The sequence below is a fragment of the Haemaphysalis longicornis genome, unplaced genomic scaffold, assembly GCF_048455015.1.
Source record: "Haemaphysalis longicornis isolate Haplotype H1 unplaced genomic scaffold, Haemaphysalis longicornis Haplotype H1 scaffold_3, whole genome shotgun sequence".
NCBI classification, from domain to species: domain Eukaryota; kingdom Metazoa; phylum Arthropoda; class Arachnida; order Ixodida; family Ixodidae; genus Haemaphysalis; species Haemaphysalis longicornis.
Window position 1 is genome coordinate 214503397 of NW_027526335.1, and position 25462 is coordinate 214528858.

At 45.9% G+C, this 25462-nt stretch overlaps 1 long non-coding RNA gene across 1 annotated transcript in view; it reads left to right on the forward strand.

Moving 5' to 3' along the window:
- Positions 1-25462, forward strand: part of LOC144173697 (uncharacterized) — a 98136-nt gene that overhangs the window by 24310 nt on the left and 48364 nt on the right. The window contains exon 2 of the long non-coding RNA XR_013323365.1: positions 6941-6994. This is a non-coding gene — a long non-coding RNA (uncharacterized LOC144173697). The remainder of the gene's footprint in view (positions 1-6940; positions 6995-25462) is intronic.

The following is a 25462-nucleotide window of genomic DNA, read 5'->3' on the forward strand; positions in this document are numbered from 1 at the left end:
TTTTCTAAAGTCTTTCGGTGTTTCCGGCCATATGCTCAACACCCTTGCTAGTTATTTGTCCGAAAGAAAGTTTCGCGTGAGAGTAGGTAGCGCACTCTCAAGAGGTCATGTGCAAGAATACGGCGTTCCGCAAGGTGGAGTTCTAAGCTGCACTCTGTTCGTAGTTATGATGAACTCCCTTGGGAAGGCATTGCCACCTACAATTTCTTATTCAAGGTATGTAGACGACATCCAGGTATCTTTTAAATCATGCAATATGGCCATCTGTGAGCATCAAGTTCAGCTCGTGTCAAAACACTTGCCAGCTGGGCAAACAAGAACGGGCTTAAACTTAACCCAGAAAAAACACTGGTGTTGTCTTCTCCAGGATGCGTGGGATCCATCTGGACCCAGACGTTACCCTAATGGCGTTTCTACTCCGGTAAGGAAGGAACAGAAGTTTTTAGGTGTGGTCTTGGATGAAAAACTTACGTTCATCCCTCACATTAAACAACTGAAACATAAATGTCTAAAGGGTCTCAACATTCTTAAAATTTTCTCCCACCAGTCCTATGGAACAGACAAGCAACTCCTGTTACGTATTTTCACAAGCCTAGTGGGGCCTAGATTGGACTATGGGAGTGTTGTGTATGGGTCAGCCACTAAAACAGCACTTAAAATGCTCGACCCAGTGCTTCACTTAGGGCTTCGCCTCTCTTGTGGCGCATTCTGTACGAGCCCTGTACAGAGTTTTTACGCAGAGTGTCACAAATGGTGCTTATCACACCAGCGAACCTATGTTGACTTGTTATATACCGCTAAAATTTCATCAATGGACAACCATCCTTTTAAACCGGTTTTTAATGATACATCCACATCAAAGCTCTTTTTAAATCGACCATCCATTCCTGTTCCCTTCTCGCTCAGAGTGAGGGACGAGGTCACCATTCATGATGTCTCCTTCGTAGACACATTCAAGTCATCTATCACTGATCATGTAGCACCATGGCATCTTCGTCATGTTGCATGTGACTTGTCTTTCTTAAAATACAATAAAAATAGGCCACCAAAAAGTGGGATTTTGCAGCATTTCATGTATGTGCAGGATAAATACAAGGCTGCAGAGTTTTTCAGCGATGCATCGAAAACGTTCACTGCAGTGTCTTGTGCGGCGCATGGGCCGAATTTTGAAGCATATAGAACAATGAATGTAAAGACAAGTATTTTTACGGCAGAAGAATATGGCATTTTACTTGTTGTAAGTCACATAGTTGAACATAATATTCCTAAATCCATCATCTATACAGATTCGCTGAGTGTCGTCCGTACATTGTAATCCGGAGAGTCCTCGAAAAACCATGTCTTGAAACCAATTGTGCTGGCATATTCTTCAAATCTTGAGGTGACTGTGCGTTGGGTGCCAGGCCACTCTGGCATCGGCAGAAATGAACTGGCGGATGAAATGGCCACCAATGGTGCACTCCGAAACACAGTACACATAACAACACTACCTTACACAGACCTCAAGCCACACATAAGACAACACTTGCGCAGAACATGGCAAACACACTGGAATGAACAGACAGACAACAAACTACATGTAATAAAGCCGCACTTGGGACGGTACACATCTGACTCCCATAATAGACACATGGAAGTCACCTTGAGTAGGCTGCGGATAGGGCACACCCACGCAACGCACTCGTATCTGCTGGCGGGATCTTCTAGACCCCAGTGCAGCAGGTGCGGAGAGGCCCTATCCGTAGTGGACATACTAATCACATGCAAGGCACTTCACACAACACGTCACAAACACTTCAGAGAACTCTACAGACAACATATTCCCTACATCCAACAATGTTTCTAGGTGACGATGCCATGGTTTCCGTGAAACGTGTGTTTTAGAATTTGTCAGACGTCAAGTTTTTAAACCTCATTTCCTATCAGGCATAATCAAATCTGGCCCTATACACCAGCCATCACCATTATCTTTAACTGATTTTACTGTGTTCAGTTGACACGTTTTTTTACCTACCTTTTTGTGGTAACCACTTCACTTCATTAAATAACCTTGTCTCTGGCGCTCTTTGCCCTCGTCGGCCTTGCGCCATTAAACACAAACCATCATCATCATGGATTACTTGCCAGATGCCCTGGCACGTATTTCATGCATAATTCAAGAGGCAAAGAAGACAATCAGAATGTAATAAATAAATAGTGCACGTATATGCTCAATAAATTATAAAGCTACTGCTGCAACCGCAACCTGCTATGTCGTACAAGCGCAGAAAAACAAAACGAGCAGCATGCAGATCGTACCTTTCGTCCACCGGGATCCGAAATAATTTTATGCCGGCGTGTCGTAAAGAATTTTGACACCACTCAGTACAGGATCTGTGATGACGGCGCGTGTCCATTCATGCGTCTGTTTCGATGAAACAAACCTTACGGTTGTAAAAACGGCCTTCGGAACAGCGTTGGCCGTAGCATAGCTCTGGGCGCGGCAAGAAACGCCCTTTTTCAGCGGTGCGAAGTAGGAAGGCGTGGTTCCCATTTTCCACTCCGGGTGGAGCTCGTATTTTCGCAATCTCGAACTGGAACTTTTTAGTTCACTTGCATATTGCTCCGTAAAAAATAAGTAACCTGGTAATAAATATAAACTGCAACAACAACGTTAATTTATGGTCGTATGTAGTACAGCCTCCAAACGTTACGGTCGCCGCAGTCACGAGACAGAAAAACGGCGAAGTTTCACCCCCCTGCCGCAGCCGCTGTGATGTCAGTCCGAACGAAAAACTAGTTTCACGCACGCGCACGCACGAACGAACGAATGTACGGCTTGCTCGCGTGTTCGTGATCTAGCGCTGGCGCGGAGGCATGCAGGCAGTTAGCGAGCACGCGCCGGTCTGTGTCAGAGCAAGTATGACGACAAGGGCAGGGCCAGATTCCAATGTTGCATGAAGCGTCTGTCTGAAAGTCCACTTCATGCGTATCACATTGTTTACAGAGCGCTTACCTGTATTCTACGCTGGCGGGACATCACGGTCTCGCGCGATCAGTCAGTCGCCCGCCCGGTTGAGGCGGGTACACCGCGTTTGTCGGTTTTCACCCTAGGCGCGAGAGATCGTCGCTATCGCCGCCGACGTCTAAAGGCCAGAATACATAGAGCAAAATTTCACGACAAAGATCGCGCGGCGGAAAATCCGCCTTGGCAGGACGCCGTATGCTCGTCGGACTGAACTGACCCAGACATGGCGTCCGCCACCGCGCCGCCGCTGGGATTCTCTGAGTGTGGCTAACTCCATGCCCATAATCAACGTCGGCATTTAGTTAAAAAGTAAGAGGAGCTTCCCGCTTGGGTTGTGCGTCGTTTGACAATTGTGCGTGACGCGGGGTAGTTTCTTCTCTTCAAATGTGCGTTTTCAGCTCTGAAAAGCGCTAAAGGCAGTAAACAAAAAAAAACGAGCGTCCCCGGGGAGATTCGAACCTGCGACTCCCAGAACATGGAACCGGCGTTCTACCCCCACTCCGCCTCACTATTGTTTCCTTTATTGCCTGTCATTTATAAATAAACACACACGGTACAGACAAGAAAAGGTACCAGCAACGAAACCTGGTACAGAACATGCAATGCATAAGGCGACCAGCCTTAACTGCACCTTGGTCTTGTCCACAACAACGCTGCCAAACCTTTAGTTGGCAGTGCACATTTGCGGGCTTTAATTACGCTTAATGCATGCATAAGTGACATAACCACATGATCACATCCATGTTTGGCGTACACTTCTTTCAGTTTGCTAACATTCTGTGCAAAGTAAGAATCTACTGGCCTGGAATTCTCTTCACTGTTTCTGACAGCCATTCTGCTACGTCATATAGCATGGAGGCCGTGAAGGAAGAATGCATCGGAAGGAACCTCATCACATTGAATTTCAAGAAAACGTATGCCTTTCGGTGTCAGAGGAAGGTTCGGTGTCATAAGAAGAAGACGGAATCCCGGCAATCGACAAAAACATGTTCCACGCTTTCTCGCTTTTTACAAAGTGGACGATCTTTGCCCCAAGGCAAAAACAACCCCCTCTCGCCAAGCCACGTTAGGACTGGTAAGGTCTCAGTGTGCAATTTAAAAAGAATGTTTTTACTCCTGTGGGTACGATCATTTTCTTGACGCGTTTGAGGACGTCATGCTTCTGACCTTCAAGATATTAAATCCTATACACTGGTTCAGCTCACAGGAGTTCTACGACATCACAGTATCACCGTTTACGCGTAACGTTTGACACGTACTCAATTGAAAATCGCTCACTGAAAAACATGGACATTACCACCTCGCGCAAAAACCCACTCCCTGGAGTTTCTTGATATCTCTTGTAGTTGCAATAAAATTTGGCATGGTAGAGGGCGCTTCAATGCAAAACCGGACATGTCAAGCCTGGCTCTTAATACATACGACAGGCTGCTTCTGTTTTGCTGTATTTGAGATGCCCCCGCTGTACCTGTACCTCGCACGCCGCTCTTGCAGGCGGGCCCCGTGTTTCTGGTAATACAAGTTATGCAGCCGGTTTTTCTTTTTTTAATGTAATAAAAGCTATCGTACATGCCTGTATCGGCGACACAAGCCACAGTACTTGGGTCGGGACCGTGTTGCGTTTGCGGCTGGAGCTATCACAACAGCGCAGACTTCACTTCTTGCAACACCATCTTCCTCAATCGATCTCAGATTTACAAACCGTTTTTCGTAGCTCGAGTAGGTGCGGGAAAATGGTACGTCTTCAAACTCTTCGAAAGCGGCCGTCTGCAGCGGCCCGTAGATTGGTTACTTCGGTTTGCCGCTCGCCACAGCTCCGCCGCCGACCAACTTTTCTGACCCAGCTAGATTGGCAGGGGACGATGTTTCATCCACCGCCGGGCGTCGGGGGCGCGCCGCCGGACGTTGTTCGTTGTCTTTTTGTCGTATATTCCCTCCATGTATTCTGTGCTTTAAGCACGCATGCATACTTGGCATGCACCCGTCGCGGTGGCTCAGTGGCTAAGGCGTTGCGCTGCTGTGCACGAGGTCGCGGGTTCGATTGCCGGCCGCGGCGGACGCTTTCTGATGGAGGCGAAAAGCAAAAACGCGTATGTGTACGAGATTTCGGCGCACGTTAAAGATCTCCAGGTGGTCGAAATTAATCCGGAGCACCCCACTACGCCGTGCCTCATCGCCTGCGATGTGTCGGCGCGTTAAAACACTACAATCAATCAATGTTTGGCATGCACGGAGCAACGAGCAACGTGAGTCCAAATTGCCGGCAGCTCCGCATACATCGGCGCGCAGTATTTTTTCCTGCGTGGTGCGCACCTTTTATGATGCATAATCGGCCAACATTTTAAAAGTTGATAACGAAGCCATGACACAGAAAAAACAAAACAAAGAAAACTAAATAGAGACATGCGTTTTTTGAGTTCTGTTAAGCTTGCTCCATTCATGTCACTGAACGCTGCGAGCAATCGTTACACGAATTCATATTCTTGCACGTTTTGAAACCGCGGCGGAAGTGAGCGGGCCCTTTTTACACAACTGCATTATATAATATATATACCAATGCACGAAAACATCGCTGTTGAACTGGTGTGCGTAAATGGTAAGAGTGCATCTCCATGCTAACTCTCGCACTGGACAAGAATGGAATTGCAATTTTACTCTTCTTACTGGAGAGAAACAGACGATACGTATGTTTACTCTTAACTGATACGGGACTTTTCACTAGTGCTGGAGCGGAACTGGGGCTGCACTCTGCACCACGCGAGAAGAGTACGCGGTCAGTTTGGCTCTTCCTCCTCATGGGGAGCGAACATTGCATCCAAGAGCCCGCAGCTTTCGAGGGGAGTGCGCCAACGCTTACAAGAGTACAATGACTGTTGAACTCTTCAAATACTCTCCCGATTTCTTAGAGTGTATCAAGAGAAGGAGTTATCACACAGTAGTGTGAACTGGCACAGAACGCGGCGGTGGTTCAAATAAAACTGTGCCCACGCCGCGCGATGCTCCTTCCGTATAATGGTTTGACTTGAACTCTCGTAACGTGTACTTAATGCGCACATACAGGATGTCGCGAGCATGTTTATCATGTCCTGAAAGCCACAGGCTAAACGTGAAGCGCAAAATGAAAACTGGTTATACACTGCCCAGATCTCTAGTTCATCTCTACCTTTACCAAATTCTAAGTCCTTCAGCTACATGGTGACAAAATGACAAGAAACAATGTGGAAACTGAAAAAATAACAATAAGAAGCGAGTCATGCGCCAGCGCAAGTTTTATAGCCTTGTGGGGTAGCATAAATAAACAGTCGAAACAACGCTGATGTAACGTAGGTATCTTAGCTCTAGAACAGGTTATAGCGTGGCAGCGCGAAAGACTATTTTCTGTTGTGTTTTTTGGTATGTTTAGGATCACTAGTTCCCAGGCTGCCTTTTATGTTGTGTGTTATTAGCGTTTATATAATAAAATTTTTCAGTAATGAAAATTTTTGGAAGACAGCGTCTTCTCATTGTGCCTTCCCTTGAGTACTATATCTTGCGTCGCGGTAGTTTTGACTATTCTGAAGTAGTTTGTACTGATCGGCGTTCCCAATAGTTGATAGTGCGGGATTATGAAAATTAAGGTTGTTACGTATCTTCATAGTCTCTGTGCGTTGGTATGCTCTAGCGAACCGTCCAAATGTGTTTAGTGCAACGCAGTGACTCAAAATCGCACATATCCTTAATGATTGAATTTTGTTAAAGAAAACAGGTATAGTATGGGATATTTCAATTGGAAAATCCAGAGATGGAATCACAGAACCAAGCCCTGCACGTGTTTTAAAAGGAATACCCGTCTAGCAAATCTTGAAGGTATATATTAGTAAGTTTGACAAACAGTGCAAAGAATACTTGACTTTAACTTTTTTTGTATGTTTTTTTTTCTCATCCTTTCTTTAGGCGAAATGTCCCAAGAAGACGACCACCATTTCCAGGCCGGTCCCGCAGTCCCAGGTGGCGTAATCTGTCACAGCTATTTTCTTCGGAACATTAGTGTCGTTTTGTTGCTGCGCCATTGCAAAATCTCTGGCAAAATTCCGTGCTTTTACAAAAGGTCAAAAAGCGGAAGAATAGTCTTTCTACGTGCTTCAAGGTATAGGCTGAGTGAAAAGATGGAAAATCGGGAAAAACAGTGAGAACAGTGTTTCCTACTAACGTTCTTCTTACGAAGTGGACTTTGTTAAGGAATCTTACGCGGTATCATCATGACTACCATGATCATTATCCTCCCCGCAATCACCACATTATTCAGACCCACTGCAGGGTGAAGGCCTCTCCCATTGATTTCCAGCATCTCCTGTGCTGCGCCGCTCGAGTCCCCTGCTGGCCATCGCATTTCCGTCTCTCCTCCCTTCATCGTGTTATTGGCCTTCCCCTCGTTTAGACCAATCTCTCGGCACGCACTCTGTTACTCTAAATGCCCACCGGTTGTTGATTCGCCTCACTACGTTGCCAGCCCAAGCCCATTTATTGTTCTTTACTTGAAGTATGACATCTACTCGATTTTGTTCAGTGATCCAGAAAGGTCGTTTCCTGACAATAAGTGTTAGTTCAATCATTATTCCTTTCATTGCCCGTTAAGCCAATCTGATTTTGCTTCCCGGTTGTATAGCCAGCCGCCAAGTTTTAACTTCAGGTGTCATGACCGGCAGTATGGAGCGGTAGTATATTTTTCGCTAGAGTCATTGAGGTACTTTACCTTTCAATATGTGTGAGCGCCTGCCTGGCTATCCACATCGCTTACCTGCTCTGGACTGGATTCCTTTCTCGTGCTTGGGGTCAGCACTAACCGTGTGACGAGTGCTACATACCGCTATGTGCTGGGCTCGGCGTTCACGCGCACATGTAACCTAGGGATCACGCGCTCACGTATCTCGCACGAGACCGTGCTGCTTGTTCGGACGCTATGTTTAGCCGCAGGCAGCGGCTGGACTCTGACTCGCTTTCTGTATAAACGGCATCGAAACTTGACACTGAGCACGAGGATTACCAGTTTTAAGAACTGACGCATTGACCTACAGCGGCATGACGACTCACGGCTCCATCGAAGAGTTTTCGGGTACGTGCCGGGCTTCGTGGTCCCAGCGACTTCAGTTCTACTTCGAAGCCAATGGAACCTCGGAGGACATTCAGAAACGTGCCGTTTTGCTGACGCTTTGAGGGTCGACTATGTACGAGACGGTAAAGACATTGATGTCACCCCAAAGACCGAGTGAATGTCCTTTTTTGGAGATCGTCTTTCGCCTGCAAGACCACTTTGACCCCAGGCCTTCTGAACACTGCAGTCGCTGTCGTTTCCAAAAACGCGACCAGTTACTAGGCGAGTCACTCATGTCTTACGTCGGCGCCCTTAAGACTTTAGCGGCGCAGTCCTACTTCGGCACACCGTTTTGGCAGCCGCATCAAACAAGAAGGATCGGGGCCGCAGGCCACAATACTTCCCCTCGATGTCATGTTAAGTGACAGATTTGTTTACTGTTTGCAAGATGCCTATCTGCCACAACGTCTCTTCGCCGAAAAAGATTTGTGGTTCCAAAAGGTGTTAGACATAGATCTACACTCCGAAAGTGTCAAGTTGCAACAGCACAGCATCAAAGGCAGCGTCTCAGAGGTGAACAAAGCCGGTGCGAAGGTGCCTGGGAAGACTTCACCGCACCTGATATCGGACAAGCCCTGCTGCCGCTATGACAAGCAGCACAGCCCAGACTCCTGCGCACACCGATCATCACGTTGCCGTTTTTGCAGGAAGGTGGGTCATATTGAGAAGGCGTGCATGAAAAAAGAGGCAAGAGACCACAGCGCTGGACCTCCCTGTGGTAAGCTACAACCCGTCCTTCCACTGATTCCGCGCAATACCTAGCCATGTCACCGAGACCAATGCTATGACCTCAATCATGTCTTGGCTGCGCCTTTGACACCAAATCATCTGGTTGAACTTCACGTTGACGATGTGAACCTTGTTTTTGAAGTGGATTCTGGAGCATTGCACACCATCATCAGTGAAGACGCATTCTGCTGTCCTTGGCCGAAAAAGCCACCCTCTCTTCTGTATACCCCTGTCACTCTGCACAGGTGGTCGGGGGGTAGGCCTCAAAATACTGGGAACGGCCATCGTCAAGGTGCAGTACAAGGGTACGACCCAGAGATTACCATTGGTGATTAAGAAGACACCTGGATGCAACCTGTTGTGCCGTAACTGGTTTGAGCCACTAGGCATCAGTATCCATGGCATTAATCTCTTAGTCTGTGATAGCAGCATCAATGCCATACTGAAAAGGTTTTGTTCTGTTTTCGATGAAAACTTGAACGAATACAAAGGGCCATTGCTTAAGCTGGATCTCGAAGACTCGGTAGCACCGAAGTTCCTCCGTGCTCGTCCCGTGCCATTTGCATGAAGAGCGTGTCGAGGAAGACATTGATCGGCTACCAGGCAAGGTATCATCGAACCCATACAACATTCCGAATGGGCCATCCCCGTTTCCACTATTCTGAAGAAGACGGGAGAATTCGTCTTTGTGGCGACTACCAAAGCACTGTCAACGAGGCGTCGACAAAAGCTTCGTATCCGCTACTCACCGTAAGTGAGGTGCTGACAAAGCTCGAAGACGGGAAGTTGTTCTTGACATTGGACCTGACCCAAGCCAACCAACAGCTCAAGGTCATGAATGAAACAGCCGTCATCTTGACGATTAATACGTCCAAGGGTCAATACCTTGTCAAGAAGTTGCCGTTTGGCATCTCGGCTGCTCCTGCCCTTTTCCAGCGATGTATGGACGCTACCCTGGGAGGAATTAAAGGTGTTTGCGCATACGTGGATGAAATCATAGTTTCGGGTTCGACGCAAGAGGAGCACAAAGAGCGTTTGTGTTTAGTCCTTGCAAGGCGACAGGCTCAGGGACTTCGAGCGAAAATGTCTAAGTGTCGTTTCTGGCTCCCGGAGGCTGTCTATCTCAGACACAGGATGGGTGCCAAGGGGATTTCATCGACGGACGAGAAGATTGGGGCGGTTAAGGAGTTGCCGGAGCCTACGTCAAAGGCTACACTGAGGCCGTTTCTTGGCATGCTTTTCTTTTATGACCGGTTCCTGGAGCATCGCGCCAGCATTGCCAACGAGCTCTACCAGTTACTCGCCAAGAATGTTCCTTGGAGATGGGACGCCAAGCATGCCACAGCTTTCAAACAGCTCAAACTGAAAATAAGCTGATGGGTCTGTATCTTTATGGTATCTCCCTTTTTTTTCAATAACAAAAACGTTGGTGTTTCCAGGCTACAAGTACTTTTTGCATCCTTAAGCACACCGAAAATAGCGCCGCAAGCTTTTGTAGTACAATATCTACACCCACCTTCAATCCACGGTTATGCTGTCGTCGCCGGCACCTTTTCCTCCTTCCAGAACCTTTAGACCTTTTCCAACTTCCCCTTTAGTAAGTAGTGGGACATGGCAGGTTAACCTTTTAATCTCAGGGGTTTTCTTCGAAGAAATTAGAAATAACGGTAACGGAAATTCAAAGGTGTCACAGGTTTGGCAAAAAAAAACAAATGACGGGCCACGACCTGTGATCATAAAGTTTCTTGACTACCGGGAAAAAACTAACGTTTTGTCGAGTGCATTTAAATTAAAGGGAAGCACATTGTCACTGTCTGAAGACTTTTCCAAACGAGTTTGAGAAACACAGAAGCAATTGTGGAAAAGTTCAGAGGAAGAAAGACTGCACGGCTGTAAGACAAGACTAGTTTATGATAATCTTAAGGTTGATGACGTCTTGTTTGCATGGGACGAAGGAAAGGGGACACGCTTTAGGCTGAAGAAAAAATTGAATTGACACAAAAACAAGCACTCCGGCCCATTAAAAATACTAAATGTAAATTGTAGGAGCGTTCTTATTAAGGCCACTGAATTAGAAGCATTATTACTTTCTCATGATCCAGCTATTGCTGTCTTGACGGAAACGTGGCTAAGCGACTCGGTTTACGATAGTGAGTTTGTTCCGTCTGGCTACAGCGCATACAGAAATGACCGTGGTAGTAAAGGCGGCGGTGTTTGTGTACTTTTTAAAGAAAACCTTAAAATATGTAGAATGGCAGATATACCAGGAGTAGAAGGTATTTTTTGTAAGGCTTTCAACAATGATGTCCGTTACATTATAGGAGGCGTTTATAGGCCCCCAAACGCTGCTGTTGAAGTGCTGAATGAACTGCAAAATTATTTGAAATTGAATATTAAGCATGATGACAGGATTATAATGACAGGATATTATAATTTACCTAACGTAGATTGGAAAAACTTTGCCTTGAAGCAGCGCGAACCTTCGGGTGAAGCTATTCTTGATATTTGCTACAGTTTTGACCTCCTTCAGTTAGTTGAAGGCTACACAAGAATTCAAGGTACCGCTCAGTCAACCCTAGATCTTTTCTTCGTTAACCAGGCAATTACACATAAAGCAACTACTGAGATATTTCCTGGAATTTCCGATCATCATGCTGTGTTATTTACTCTAAGTGACACAGTTTTCGATAAGACATTACCCGTTTTATCTTTGCCTAATTTCGATCGTGCAGATGATACTGCTATTATAGATCTCCTTTAATTCAACTTTGACGACTTTGTGAATAATGAAACTGATATACTAAATTTATGGAACTGGTTTAAGGACATTGTCAAAGAATGCATATAATCATTTGTGCCTCTGGTAACTACAAAATCGAAGCGAAAAAATCCATGGATTTGTAGGGTGACACTGAGATTAAGAAGGCAAATAAAGCGTCTAAATAAAAAACAAAGTCTAAACGTAACGTATTCACAAAAAATCGCCGACCTTTCAGTAAAATTGAAAAATCAAATTCAAACAGATAAGCAGCGTTATTTTGGGGAGTCCTTGCCGAATTACTTGACCTCGTGTCCCGAGAAATTTTGGAGGAGCATTTCGCCCACGTCGAAAGATTGTGACGTCTTTAATGTCGGCGGTATTCTCACGCACGACAATGCTCAAATTGCAAATGCTTTCAACGATCATTTCAAATCCGTTTTTTATTGTGACAACTTTGTATTACCGATCTTTGAAACTATTTCGCCGCGAATGCCCGATATTGTTGTTAGTGAACAGGGCATATTGAACATGCTTGTGAAACTTGATATCAGAAAATCTTCTGGACCCGACAATATCCCTGACGCTTTCTTAAAGAGATACGCTGAATGGATCTCGAAGTACCTCTATGTTCTTTTTACAAAATCGCTGCGCGAAGGTCAGGTTCCGGGCAATTGGAAAACAGCCAGAGTCAAGCCTATCCATAAATCAGGAAACAAGCAGAGTGTCAAAAATTATCGTTCTGTCTCGCTGACATCAACCGTTTGTAAGCTTCTCGAACACATTATCCATAATAGTATTTCACATTTTCTGAATGAACATAATATCTTAAACCAACATCAGCATGGATTAAGGAAGGGATTTTCAACAACGACACAATTAGTATCAACAATACACGACTTCGCTACTTCAATTAATAATGGCAAACAAACCGACGCAATTTTTATGGATTTTTCAAAAGCTTTTGACAAGGTTTCGCACAATAAATTAGTATACAAGTTAGAAAAAATTCTCGGGAATGATCAACTTATTAAATGGATATCGGCGTACTTGAAAAACAGGGAACAATTTGTAGTTTTTAAAAATCATTCCTTTCACAGGGTTGCTGTTGACTCTGGCGTCCCCCAAGTGTCGGTTCTGGGTCCCCTCCTATTTATTTTGTATATTAACGACGTAGTAAATGATATCCCTGTAAATATTAGGCTCTATGCGGACGATTGCATTATTTACTTTGAAATAGAATCCCCAAAGGACCAATTTTTGTTAAACGAGTCGCTAAACAAGATTGTTTCCTGGTGCAAGGCTTGGCATATGTCAATCAATTTTGAAAAAACGGTGTACATCTTCATTTCTCATAAGAAAACCCAATTAAAGTTTCAATACTCTGCAAACAATGCCATTCTTTCCAAAGTTCAATCCTACAAATATCTTGGGTTATGAATAACAAACTATTTTAATTGGACAAAACACATTGACATAGTAACTTCCAAGGCTAATCAGAAACTCTTCTTTTTACGAAGGACTTTGAAACTTTCACCTCCATCCGTCCGTATTCTTGCTTACAAATCAATAGTCCTACCCATACTTGATTATGCAGCGGTGATCTGGGATCCATTTACTCAAATTAACATTCATAAAGTAGAAAAAATACAAAGAAGAGCAGTTCGCTTCATATATAACAGGTATGGACGCACCTCGGTAACTGAACTGTTAGTCAGAGGTAACTTACCCTCAATTTCAGAAAGAAACCGCATATCCCGATTAAAATATGTATACCAATTAGTTAATGGGCATTACAAGATTGATATTGGAAAAATTATTTCATTTTCTTCAGGTTACGCCACTAGAAAACGCCATGTTCGTACAATAACTCCGTTCCGTACCCGCAATAATTGCTTCAAATATTCTTTTTTCCCTAGAACTGTGCAGGATTGGAATAGTTTAAATAACCATCTAGTTACAAAACAATCTTTAGCATCCTTTGCTGCTGGTCTAGAAAAGCAGAGAAAATAATTTTACTTCTGTGCTAGCTTGGTTTTCTTTTCATAAAATGAGACTGATGTTTCATCTGTACTATTTTTGTTACGTTTGATTACGTTTGTAAAACGCAAATGATGTTTCTTTTTTTTTACTTGTGTTATATGGCTGCCTACTATATGAAATGTGAGTGACTGTTCCATTTGTTTGCCTGGTGTTATATGCTAACATTTCCGTCTTTTGTACCCACCTGCGAAAATCCCTCCAGGGGATTGCAGTACCCATATAAAAATAAATAAATAAATAAATAAATAAATAAAATAACGTAGCTGGCGTACAGTCCGGTGTAGGATTGTTCTGCTACCTTTGATATCTCGTCCATGTTGCCCGTAATGTTAAACTTCTCAGTTTGAGTGCGCTCCTTGACCTTGCTAATAGGGAGCGCCGTCCCAGTTGCTTTGCCATTTCCTACTATTTGCACCGTTTACTTGATCACTGCCGTGTTATATGCACGAATGCCGTTTGTTTTCCTTGTGTGTACCAGCTTTGTCAGCTCTGGTAACTCAATTTTATTAACCGCGCTTGCATCATCATTTGCTTACATTTTGCCATTGTTTCCTTCGCTTTCTTGGTCAGTATTCCCGTTTATTTCCCACATGCTGCTGGTCCTATAGTTGCGGCACATTCTTTGATTGCCGTTGTTAGTGTTACGAAGGTATGGGCAGGATGGCGCCGAGAGCCATGAGCTGTGCTAGTGCTTCTACGCAAACACATGCATTCTATTCACAAGACAATCCTGCTGTCAGGAACGGAAATCGGAAAAACACCATTTAGAAGACTCAGAATCAGAATTAGCGAGGAACTGGCGTACTTCAGTCCTCTGGTGCTGGCACACTAGAGAAGAGTCAACGAGAGACGTGTCAGTGACTTCGGCGAGTCGATGGGCGATGAGTGCCTGCACGTAGGCTTCCCGAGCTCAGGGCGCGGAGAAGCTCATACCTTCGTGATGGTCTTACGACGATGGCTAGCGGCGGAAGGAAGGAGCCTAGGCCGGCTTAAATTTGAGGTTTCGCTGCTCGTGCTTTGTGCCACCGACACAATGCTCACTCGACGTGCGGACACAGCTTGTCCCGGCGGCGTCAAGGATGGTCGTCGGGCCTACACCGCGACAGTTGGTGACTCGAGCGGGCGCGTCGGCGATGGTCCTCGGCCTGCACAGGTAGGGGTACCGTCCAGCTGCAGCCCTGGCCGAGGGCTTGCGAACTGCTCCTTCGTTCCCTTCTTCTTTTTAAAGCAACGTTTTCTAGCTCCACAAGCCAGCGGTTATTTCGTAGCGTGCGGGACAACAAACTCCCAACGCGTCCGAGACGGCGGCGAGGAGAGGGAGGGGACCGCATAGTTTTATTCACAAAATACACAAGAGATGGCCTCCGAATTTGCCCAGCGTTCCCTGCGCGGACGTGCCTGGTCGCCGGAGGTGGTGGTGGCGGTACGGCTTTGTCGTCTGCTTTAGAGACGGTTGGTTTGGCCCTGGTTTGGTGCAGCTTCGCGTTCATTGCGTGGTGCCTTCACACGGCTTCACTAACTTCTTCGACAGCCCCTCCAAGGTAAACCGCAGCCGTCGGAATAATGTGGCCTTACGACAAACACACGTTAAGGATTGGTTTACGTGGCTGGAAAACAAAATGTACAAACCACATGCAGACATCTGCCCGCTGGAGACACGCTACCTTTTGCACACTGCTTGCCGCCAATGCGACTCTGTTTTCTGAATTGGTTATTACCAATTCGGTTCTGTCTTAGGAGGTATTACAAAAGGCGAAAGTAGAAACTGGTTCTGATAAATAGTGATTATAAATGTTCTCTGAGCTTTCTCGCACTTCTCAAACTTACAAACCGAACTTGTTTAAATCGGTATGAATGGGTATCAATAAGCTCACATGCCGAATTCAGTGGATGTCGGCGCTTGTGTCGCGCGGTGGTGTAGCCCCAGGATAGCACATCAGGATGGCTAGGTTCCGCTGTCTCGCACTTCGAAAGACACTCCTCTTCGTTTTCTTTCTCCCGACTCACGGCCAGGCTACAGCGGCGGCGTCGACCGCTTTAGCCCGGCCGTGGCCCACTCTGCTGCGGCGCTCGGGACGCCGCCCCCGCGAATTCTAGGTAACGGCCGGAAGAATCTGTGGTTTCACTCTTTTAGAGCATATGTGCGGTAGGACGTATACTATCGTGGATTGAATGAGACCTTGGTGTAGGCGAAGGGGCTTCTTGGTAGAAAAAACCCACTCATAACCTCACACCGTTTGAGTATGTGGAGATGTCGTTGGCAAGCATATCTTAGTGCGCTAACATGACTATGGTTGCGTAGGTTTATGTCAACTATGAGGCCCAGTATGCGGGCTGTAAAAACTCTGTGCACAGCTTGCCCATAAGGTGGAGTTGGATGTCCGGGGGTCCCCGCATACGTGTACATACTATGTAAGTTGTTTTTTCTGGTGAGAGTTCAAGACCACGATTATGGAGAACCCCTTCTCTTCTGAGCACGGACATTTGCATGAGCTTCCTTCGGTCATAGTGCCATCATCTGCATCTCAGGATGTGCAGACGGATAAGAACTGTAAAAAAACTGGGGGGGGGGGGGGACCTTCACCTACTTCATGCTCGGAAATTTACACCCGCCGCAAGGTGGAAAGGAAGTTGCAACTGCGAGCTGCTCTAGGAGGGAAGCGTGAAGTCATACATCAGCATTGGCCCCGGAAATGCAGACGATCATTCACAGGATTAGAACTGGATCGGCAGGAACCCCACACTTTCGTGCCAAAAGATTCGGCAGCCTAGATGACCCCGAGTGTTCGCGGTGCTCAGCCAATAATGACATTGCACACATCGTCTGGGACTGTCCTCGTTTTGCCGACTGTCGACAACAAGCCCTCAAAATCGGAGGATTGGCAATCCCACCGAGCCTTTATGATTGCCTTTATCCAAGCAGTTCCAATCAGAGCGAAGAACGGGCCTGTTCGCCACTCTACGAATCGTCGTCGAGAACTCTGGCCTTCACCATTTCCTTTAATTCGACACCCAATTGGATGTACCATTGGATGTATACTATTTTTTCTCCTACTCCCATTACCCAATCCGTCTTCCCTAGGTACCAAAAATTGCTAAAGCGTAACATGGCGTCTTTGTATCCCTTGTAGATAAAATAAATGCGGGTTACCACCACCACTCTTTGTAGAGCCACGTGTGTGAATTCAAGTACACGTCGCATGGGCAGTGGTGGATCTCGTTTACAGCTTTGCTTTCCAACCACCTTCACACCGTGTATTGCAGCTAATTTGTTTTGCTGGCACTTCCTCTTCATATGGCAAGCGTTCTGCCATCTGTTCAGCGGATTGGCAACGACACTGCACCGGCCATTCACTAAACCACCCCCGCTTCAAAAAGTCCTTCGGAGAACTGTTCTGGAGACGTTGGTAGTTGAGAATGCCAGTCAGTGTGTCGAAGAGAGGGTCTGAACACTAATCCATGTCGTAGCGGCACAGTCACTATGTGGAGGTTCATAGAAAATAAATACAGTCCACGCGCCAAAATCCAAGCAAGTCAGTATAAAACGTTCTCGCGACCATAAAAGCAGTTCACGCGGTTCACTCAACCTGTTCCTAGCTAACTAATGAAAACGTCTACTGCGTAGTCTGCTTATGTGCACCACAAGAACAAAAAAAGCGTACGAAGGTATATACTGTCGGACATTATTGTTTAGCCATATTTCCATGTTCATGCATGCGTGTATACCGATCAAGCCTACGGGTGCCTAGAAAAATTAGCGCTTCTTCCGCGTCGGGCCGCATAACCCTCTGCTATGAAACGCACACAGATTTCTTTTTGTGCTCCTCTGAGTACGGTGTTTATGTGAAGGCAGTCCGGTAGGAAAAGGGCTGTCTTGAACTCCTAGATACATATCACGTTGTTTCCGCCTTTGTGACTTTTGCATCCGTTTGTGCCGGCGTTTGACCTGCTTGCGGAAATCCTTGAGCGGACTTGTTTTACCTTGTGTACGACTTCGCCGGATGATTCGGATAGCAGTGTGTAAAAGCACTGGATAACAGTACATCCTGCGTAAAAGTTGTACAACCTTACACTCCCACGCAGTAATGAATCTTTTATAAATTGTGTAGTTTGATACGTTAAGTGGTATTTATGTTTTTGGATAAACTTGGGAAAACATTGACTCTCGAGATGGTTGAAAATCATATGGCACTGTCGCTGCTGGGATGTGCGACAATGCGGGGTGCAGAGAGACACTTGTATGGCCGAATGCATCGCAGTATGTTTGTGGCTCTTCTGCTTCCACGGTATCCTTTGTGAGCGCAAGAACGTATCACTGACAGCTCAGAATCCTTTCGGAATTATGACTTCAGGCAGTTCATTGTATAGCCTTTGATAATAAGCGATCCTTGTGAGTTGTCTGCCTCAAGACCATCTGCGTTCTTGTCATGAGTCTCAGGTGCTTGCAAGTTAAGCTCTCTTTTAGAAGGCACTGAACTACTAGCTGGGTGGCTACGTTTGAAGCCTGGCACGTGTATGGGGGTACGAAATATGACGTCAGGACGAACGAGGCGTACGCCTGAATTTAGAGTGGTGATTTCCTTCTCGAGGGTGGCTATCTTTCGTTCCATTGTGTTCTTCCTCTCCTCATACTCCCAGAGGGCCTCTTTTTGCTCTTCAACTTTTTTTTTACTAATATTGCCCACAGGATCGCTTCTTTGGGCTCCCCGCTAACGTGTTTTATTAAACCAGAATAAACACTGGGTCACCTCACCTTCTTACTCAAGGCTAGTTCCTCTTTCAGCTTGTTTCTCCGTGTCGAAGTAGCTGCGAAGCGCTGTACCTGTCACATCCAAGTCTTGCCCAGCTTTCACTGTTTTTCACGACCCGCTAGATACATGTGGGAATATTTGAGTGGTCTTAGGAATAGCAGCAGGCGGATTCCTTTAAAAGGAATAACACGGGAATCCTGGCAGGCTCGCCACTATTTATTATGAAGGAACGGGCAGCATCACGTGGAGAGTCATAAGCCGCGCTACTTATGAGTCATAAGTAGTCATAAGCCGTGCTACAAAGACGCATATTGTAATCACAAGACAATCTAACAGTCAGGAACGGAAAGCTGAAAACACTACTTAGAAGTCTGAGAGAGAACTAGCGAGTAAGTGGGGCACTTCAGTCCGCTGGGGCTGGCTCAGCGGGGAAGATTCAAGCAAAGACGAGCCAGTGGCTCCGGCGAGTCGGTGGGCACTGAGAGCCAATCCGCAGGGTCGCCGAGCTCAGTTTGCGGAGACGTTCACACCAGCGGGATGTTCCCACGACGAGGAGCGTGGCAGGGGCCGATGGCTAGCGGCGGGAGGAAGGATGAGGCCGGCTTCAACACGAGGCCTCGGTTCCCGCGCTCTGTGACACCGACGCACCACTCACACGACGGGCGGACACAGCTTGTCCAGGTGGCGTAAAGAATGGTCGTCGGGCCTACAGCGCGACAGGTGGTGACTCAGGCAGCAGCGTCGGCGACGGTCCTGGGGTCGTGAGGGGTACCGTCCTGCTGCCGCCTTCTCCGACCACTTCCAAACTGTTCCTTCCTTCTCTTCTTCCTATTTTCTGGCGCTTTCTTTTCCGCAGGGGTCTGCCATCTGGTCAGTGGATTGACCTCGACACTGCACGGGCTCTTCACTAATGTTAGGTTGTCATTGAGCCTGTCTACACTGTCCTCGTTCTCCTCGTTTAGAAGCGCAAATTTGTTTGGGAGATGTATTTTAAACTCGTTCGTCCTGGTTCAGACTGACTCCATGCTGGGGTGCTTACTTTTCACGAGTTTGCTTCTTTCAATTTTGAGATTCACGCTTACCTTGCATCATGCTATCCTATTATACTTCTCCAAACCATACTAAGCACCGCTACGTCCTGCACAATACCTGTGCTGTTACTTCAAATGAACTCAATTAAATTTATTTTTCTTGGACTATCACGATTTTTTCCAGTCCATTTTCTATTCTTTAGTTTGTAGAAGAAAGAGTTGATGAACCGCAGGTTATTTGTTCCCGCAAATTCTACCAGTGAATCTTCTCTACTCTTCCGATGGTCTATTGAAAAGTTTTCCACTGACGTTTCTCGCATCTTTTACCGACTTTTGCGTTGAAATCACCCATGACATTCGTGAAGTGTGTTCTTCATTGCTGATTCCACGTCGTCGTAGAAAATATCTACGGCTTCATAATCGTAGTTAGTTATCGGCGCACAGCCCTGTGGTACCTTTACCCTGTAACGTATATTTAGCTTTATCACAGTCCGCTCCCTACATTATTTGTCGGGATTTCAATGCGCACAATATAATGTGGGGAAGCACGCACACGAGCGCAAGAGGGCAGAAGATTGCTGACTTGCTAATTAGTTATGGTATTGAACCACTAAATGATGGCAGCATCACATACCTCAAGTCCCCCACCGTCACCAGCTGCATCGATCTATCATTCGTCTCCGCTCCATTTTCTCGACGATTTACATGGGCCACTGACGTGGAAACGAGGGGAAGTGACCATTACCCTATTTTGATAACCGCCCTCGACGTCTCGGAGTCCTCTTGCTCTTTGAAAGTGAAATGTACAAACTGGGATGCAGTTACGAGTGCTTTGAGTAGACGTGTGGCAGCTGTGACTGGGGATGACGAACTTGTTGACTCGATTGGGTCTTGTTTGTGGGACACCACGCGCTGCGTAACCCATCGCCATGACATACGAAAAATTATCCAGAGTACCAGAGGTTATGCGCCATACGAAGGCGGGCGGAGAGGAAGGCGTTGCGTACCAAAACCATGGTGGACCTGCGAGCTTCTCGGTGAGCGTAAAGGCATATCAGACGACAGCTGAACAAGCTGCGCCAGCAACGTTGAAGGAGCTTCTGCGCAACGCTGAACGTCAAACAGCCTCTGACACGCATATGGCGAATTGTGAATGGAATGCGAAAATGCACCCAGCAGCTGTACCAGTTCATTGCCCTGTCACTGCCCGAGCGCGCATCTTTGAAAGAAGTGGCCCAATAATATTGTAAGTTTCTTTCATCATCAACAATGCCTGACCAACGATTCATACGTGCCTCCTCCTCCACTACCTCGAAAGTGTCGGAGCCAGGCCTTCATCTTCCATTCACTATAGAACAGCTTTCTTCGGCTATCTTTGATGCGAACAAGCGCTCCACACCAGACCATGACGGCGTCAGCTACGAAGCCATAGCCCATCTATCTCGGCCCTCTAAACTCCGTCTTCTCGAATTCTACAATTCAACATGGCACAAAGGTAAAGTTCCCGCCGAGTGGAAGCTTGCAAAAATTGTGCCGATTTTAAAACCTGGCAAGGCGCCAACCAGTTATGCATCGTTCCGACCTATCGCCTTGTTCAGCTGTATCGGAAAGTTAATGGAAAAGATGATACATACCAGGATGACATGGTTTCTCGAGAGCAGGAAGGCTTATCCCCATGAAATGAATGGTTTTAGTCAGAACACATCAGTGATAGACAATATCATTGCTCTAGTGTCCTCATTTAAAGAATGACTTAGTTCTGGATGCACGCCAACTGCAATTTTCCTGGACATAAAGGCCGCGTTCGATTCAGTCCTACACACAGCAATTCTTGCCGCTGTTGAAGATCATGGCTTCGGGGGCAAGTTCTACGCATGGATAGTGGACTACCGTAATGGCCGACACCTTTTCATGACTACTCCGGAAGGCTCAACTTCGCATTACGCAGCAGAAAAAGGTATACCACAAGGTGTCGTACTAAGTCCGTTGCTGTTCAAGCTGACCCTCATTTCACTCAAAAGAATCCTTCAGCGTGGAGTTAAGATCACGCTGTACGCAGATGATATCTGTCTGTGGTGTGGTTCTCGTTCCCGACGATGTGCACAGTAGCAATTACAGAGAGCCCTGTACAACATTTCTAACTACCTCGCAGCCCGCGGCCTTCAACGTTCTCCCGATAAGAGCGTGGCCATAGCCTTCGCACGAAAAAATATGGATCACTATCCATTGATACTGGGCGGGCGCATACTTTCGTCTGCACGAGTTAAAAAATATCTAGGAGTTTTAATAGACCGCAACTTGACCTGGTCACCTGAAGCCAAACGGATACGGAGCCGCATTTCTTCGGCCGCTCAGGTCTTTAAATGTCTTGCGGGTCCTCGATAGGGAAGTGATTGCCATTCAAAGGTTATGCTGCACAAGAGCTATGTGGATGGAGTGCTGCGTTACAGCCTCCGTATCCTGCATAAAATATCTAAGACAAGCAAGAAAAGCCTTGAGGCAGCCAGGAACGACAACCTACGCAACTGTCTTGGACTTCCGAAGCGATCTTCGAGGCACGTTGTTTGCTTTTTGAAGTTATTAGACAACTGGAGACCCTTGGAGTGGACTTGAGGCATCGTCTACACGCAAGAAATCATTTCCTAAGTCGTGTCCCCTCCGAGTGCAGAAGCTCGGGATTTGCCCAGACCATTCAGAGCATACCACTGTCTGTTCCAACCCAGCCCTCACCAATAATTCCGCCGCATTTTCCTCGGTGGAACATTGCTCCCCTACAAATTGAATGTGGTATCCCAGGAATTGGCCCCAAGAAGGCTATGCCTCAGTCAGAAATCGTCCACATCGTTTTAGACTACATGTATAGAGCGCATTCAGCAAGAACATTTATATTCACCGATGGTTCATCAACCATGCAAGCTCTTCTTCAGGTCTATACATACCACAAACTACGTAAAGCTACTTCTGGCAGAACTTGAATCTCATACGGCGCCAGCAGTCTGTTGGGTACAACTACGTGGTTCCCGACTATTTGCGGCTTCGCGCGTCATTCCACTGCCCTTTGTGGCCTTCCTCTACGTAGTAAATTTCTTTGTATTGCTTATTTCGGGTGCAGTCAAGTCATCCTCCAGAAACGTTAGTAGAGAGCAATTGTTATAAGTTTTCCTTGACGTGCATGTGTGGCTCCACGTTCCTCTCTTTCTCTTTATCTCTAAAAAAAATAAAATTATATATATTGGAGAAGGGCTGTCTTTGGTTGCCGTAGCAAATAGTAAAAAATGGGTATTGCTTCTAACAAAAGACCAATAAACAGTTTTGTTAGAAGCTATACCCTTTTTTTACTATATATATTTATATATATATATATATATATATAGATATATAAATATAGATATATATATATATATATATATTTAGAGGGAGCAGTACAACTTTTGAAGATTGTAGAGAACACAGGAAAAGAAACATTTGAACAAGTTAAAACACGATTGTTGCCAACGTTTCAGAAAAGAGACTTGCTTTCGCCAAGGCCATCTCTCGCCTAGCTGGCACGCTTTATATAGGGGTAGGTCCCCAGGTGAGAGGGGAGAAGGAAAGAAGGAAGTGAAATTGAGAAAGCCAATTGGTTTGGGAGTATGTCGGGGGAGATATTGAGGGTCAAAGAAGGTTGTATAGTTTGAGCCGCGAAGAAGGTCACAGGGAAGTCAGCCGGGGGTTTATATTTGGGAAATGTTTGCAGAGAAAGGAGGAGAGAGTGTTTGTTGACCCGCCGTGGGGCATACCGGAAGGTTCTCAGAACCGCCGGAAGTAGACCAGGCGGTAAGAGTGGGGTCCTTATCAGAAATTATCTGCAAGCCTCAGGCCAAAAGAGAAGGTAGAGAAGGGGGGAAACAAACAGGTCAAAGAAAAAAAAGAGGAAAAAAGAGGAAAAAAGGGGGAGGGAAACCATACAAACCCACACATAAAAGAAAAAGTAATGACCCTGCAACTGAAATGCCAGGTGTCACCCACGGCCACATTCCTGGAACAGGCCTGTCCTGAAACTCAAAAACGAAAAGATAAAATTAGAGTGACGTACGAGGCACAAGACAAAAAGGATTAAAAAAAAGAGAAATAAAATAAATAAATCAGAATTCCAAAAGCAAAGGTTGGAGGGATGCGGGCGAGTGTTAAGCTGGAAGCTAAGGAATGAAAATAGAAGAAATTAGGTGACCAGGTAAATACCAGAGGGAGGGGTCATAGTCTTTGGATAAGGTATATGCAAGACTAATTCTGTATTCCCGGTGAATATCGAGAGGATTCCAAGTTGCCCCTAGACGCACTAATTCCAGTACGTTCCATGGAGTTGAATTTGTGAATTCAGTAAAGTTTTCGGTATTTCCTGTCACTAGGAGCCTTAAAGTTTGACTGAAGTATATACAACTTAAGGTCATCAAAATTGTGGCCTGGTTGGTTGAAATTCTGCGCTACAGCTATGGAGGATTTGCTAAGAGTATCTGCCCGGTGACCATTAAGACGTGGGCTCATAGGTTGACTCCTTTAGCCTATATACTCTTTGTGGCACATAGAGCATTCCAACATATACACAATGTAGGAGGAAGCGCACGTAAAATTTGAATTAATCTTGTGGACATAATTACTGGCTGTGCTTTTTACAATGCAGACGGTCTGCAGGTGCCTGCAAGTCTTGCATCTGGGGCGGGAGCAGCTGGCTATGACTGGTTGCTGTGAAGGCCCTGTTTTAGCATGCACTAATATATCTTTTAGATCCTTTTTCTCCGGTTGGTAACCCTTGCGGCTTCTGGGAAAGTCTTTCTAAATCGGTCGTTACTGGCTAAAATGAGGAAGTACTTCCGCAGTATATTGTTTACGTTTGGGAGGGCGTTTGAAAATTTAGTTATTAGGGCAGGCGGCCTGGCACTTTCGTTTTGTCACCGTTTGTTGACCACGTCATCCCCTTTGAGATTAGATGCAGGTTGGTAGGCCAGATCGAGCGAGCTTTTGGGGTTGTTCCTGCTAATATGCTAATAAGGGTGGACTTGAGTTCGTCTAGGTGCTCTACGTAGTTACTGTCATCACTGCATACTCGTCTAAGCCTGGTGGCTTGTCCTACAAAAATCCCTTGCTTGCAGTGTCACGGGTGATATCTTTTATAATCTAGGTACTGCTGCCTGTCAGTTGGTTTTCTAAAAAGCGTGGTTTTAAGTTTATCGTTGTCTAAAATGACGGTAATACCTAGGACGTTCAGTTCTTTTTCAGAATACTGGCAGGAGAACTTAATAGTCGGATGCGAAGAATTGAGATGAGATATAAACAATTCTAGAGTCTCCCGACCGTGTTCTCAAATCATGAAGATGCCGTCTATATAGGGGGGGTAAACCTGAGGTTTATGCGGAAAAGAGCTTAATAGGGTGGCTTCAAGTTGCCCCATGAAAACTTTGCCATAGGTTGGCGCGAATGGAATACCCATGCTGGTTCCAAAAACTTGCAAAAAGTAACAAGAGTCGAATTCAAAATAATTGAGAGTTAAAACTAGTTTTAACAAAGTTATGTACGCTTCTGGCGCATGTTGGTGCGGGATCACTGATATAGGTTTTGAAATAGCTCGATTCCTTCGACGAAAGGGATGTTTGTATACAATGCAGCAACATCAAGAGCAACAAGGAGGGTTCCACTGGGTAGGCGCCCACCCTTATTTATCTCTTCTATTATGCGGAGGAAGTGGGAGGTGTCCTGAACGAATGAAGGAAGAGGAGTCGGAATGTCCGAGAAACAGAGATAATGCTTCTGTTGGGGTATTGTTATTTGAAACTATGGGTCTACCAGGAGTGTCGGCACTGCAAAATAATTCTACAGGGACTTTGTGGACTTTTGGGAGGAGGTAAAAACGTCCTGCATGCTTATTATTCGGTTTCATGAAATTTAAGTCAGTTGTAGGTAATTATTCTCTAGATCGCAGATCTGTGAAGCTCTGAAGGATTTTTAGGCTGTATTCCTGGCTCGGATCGTTATCTA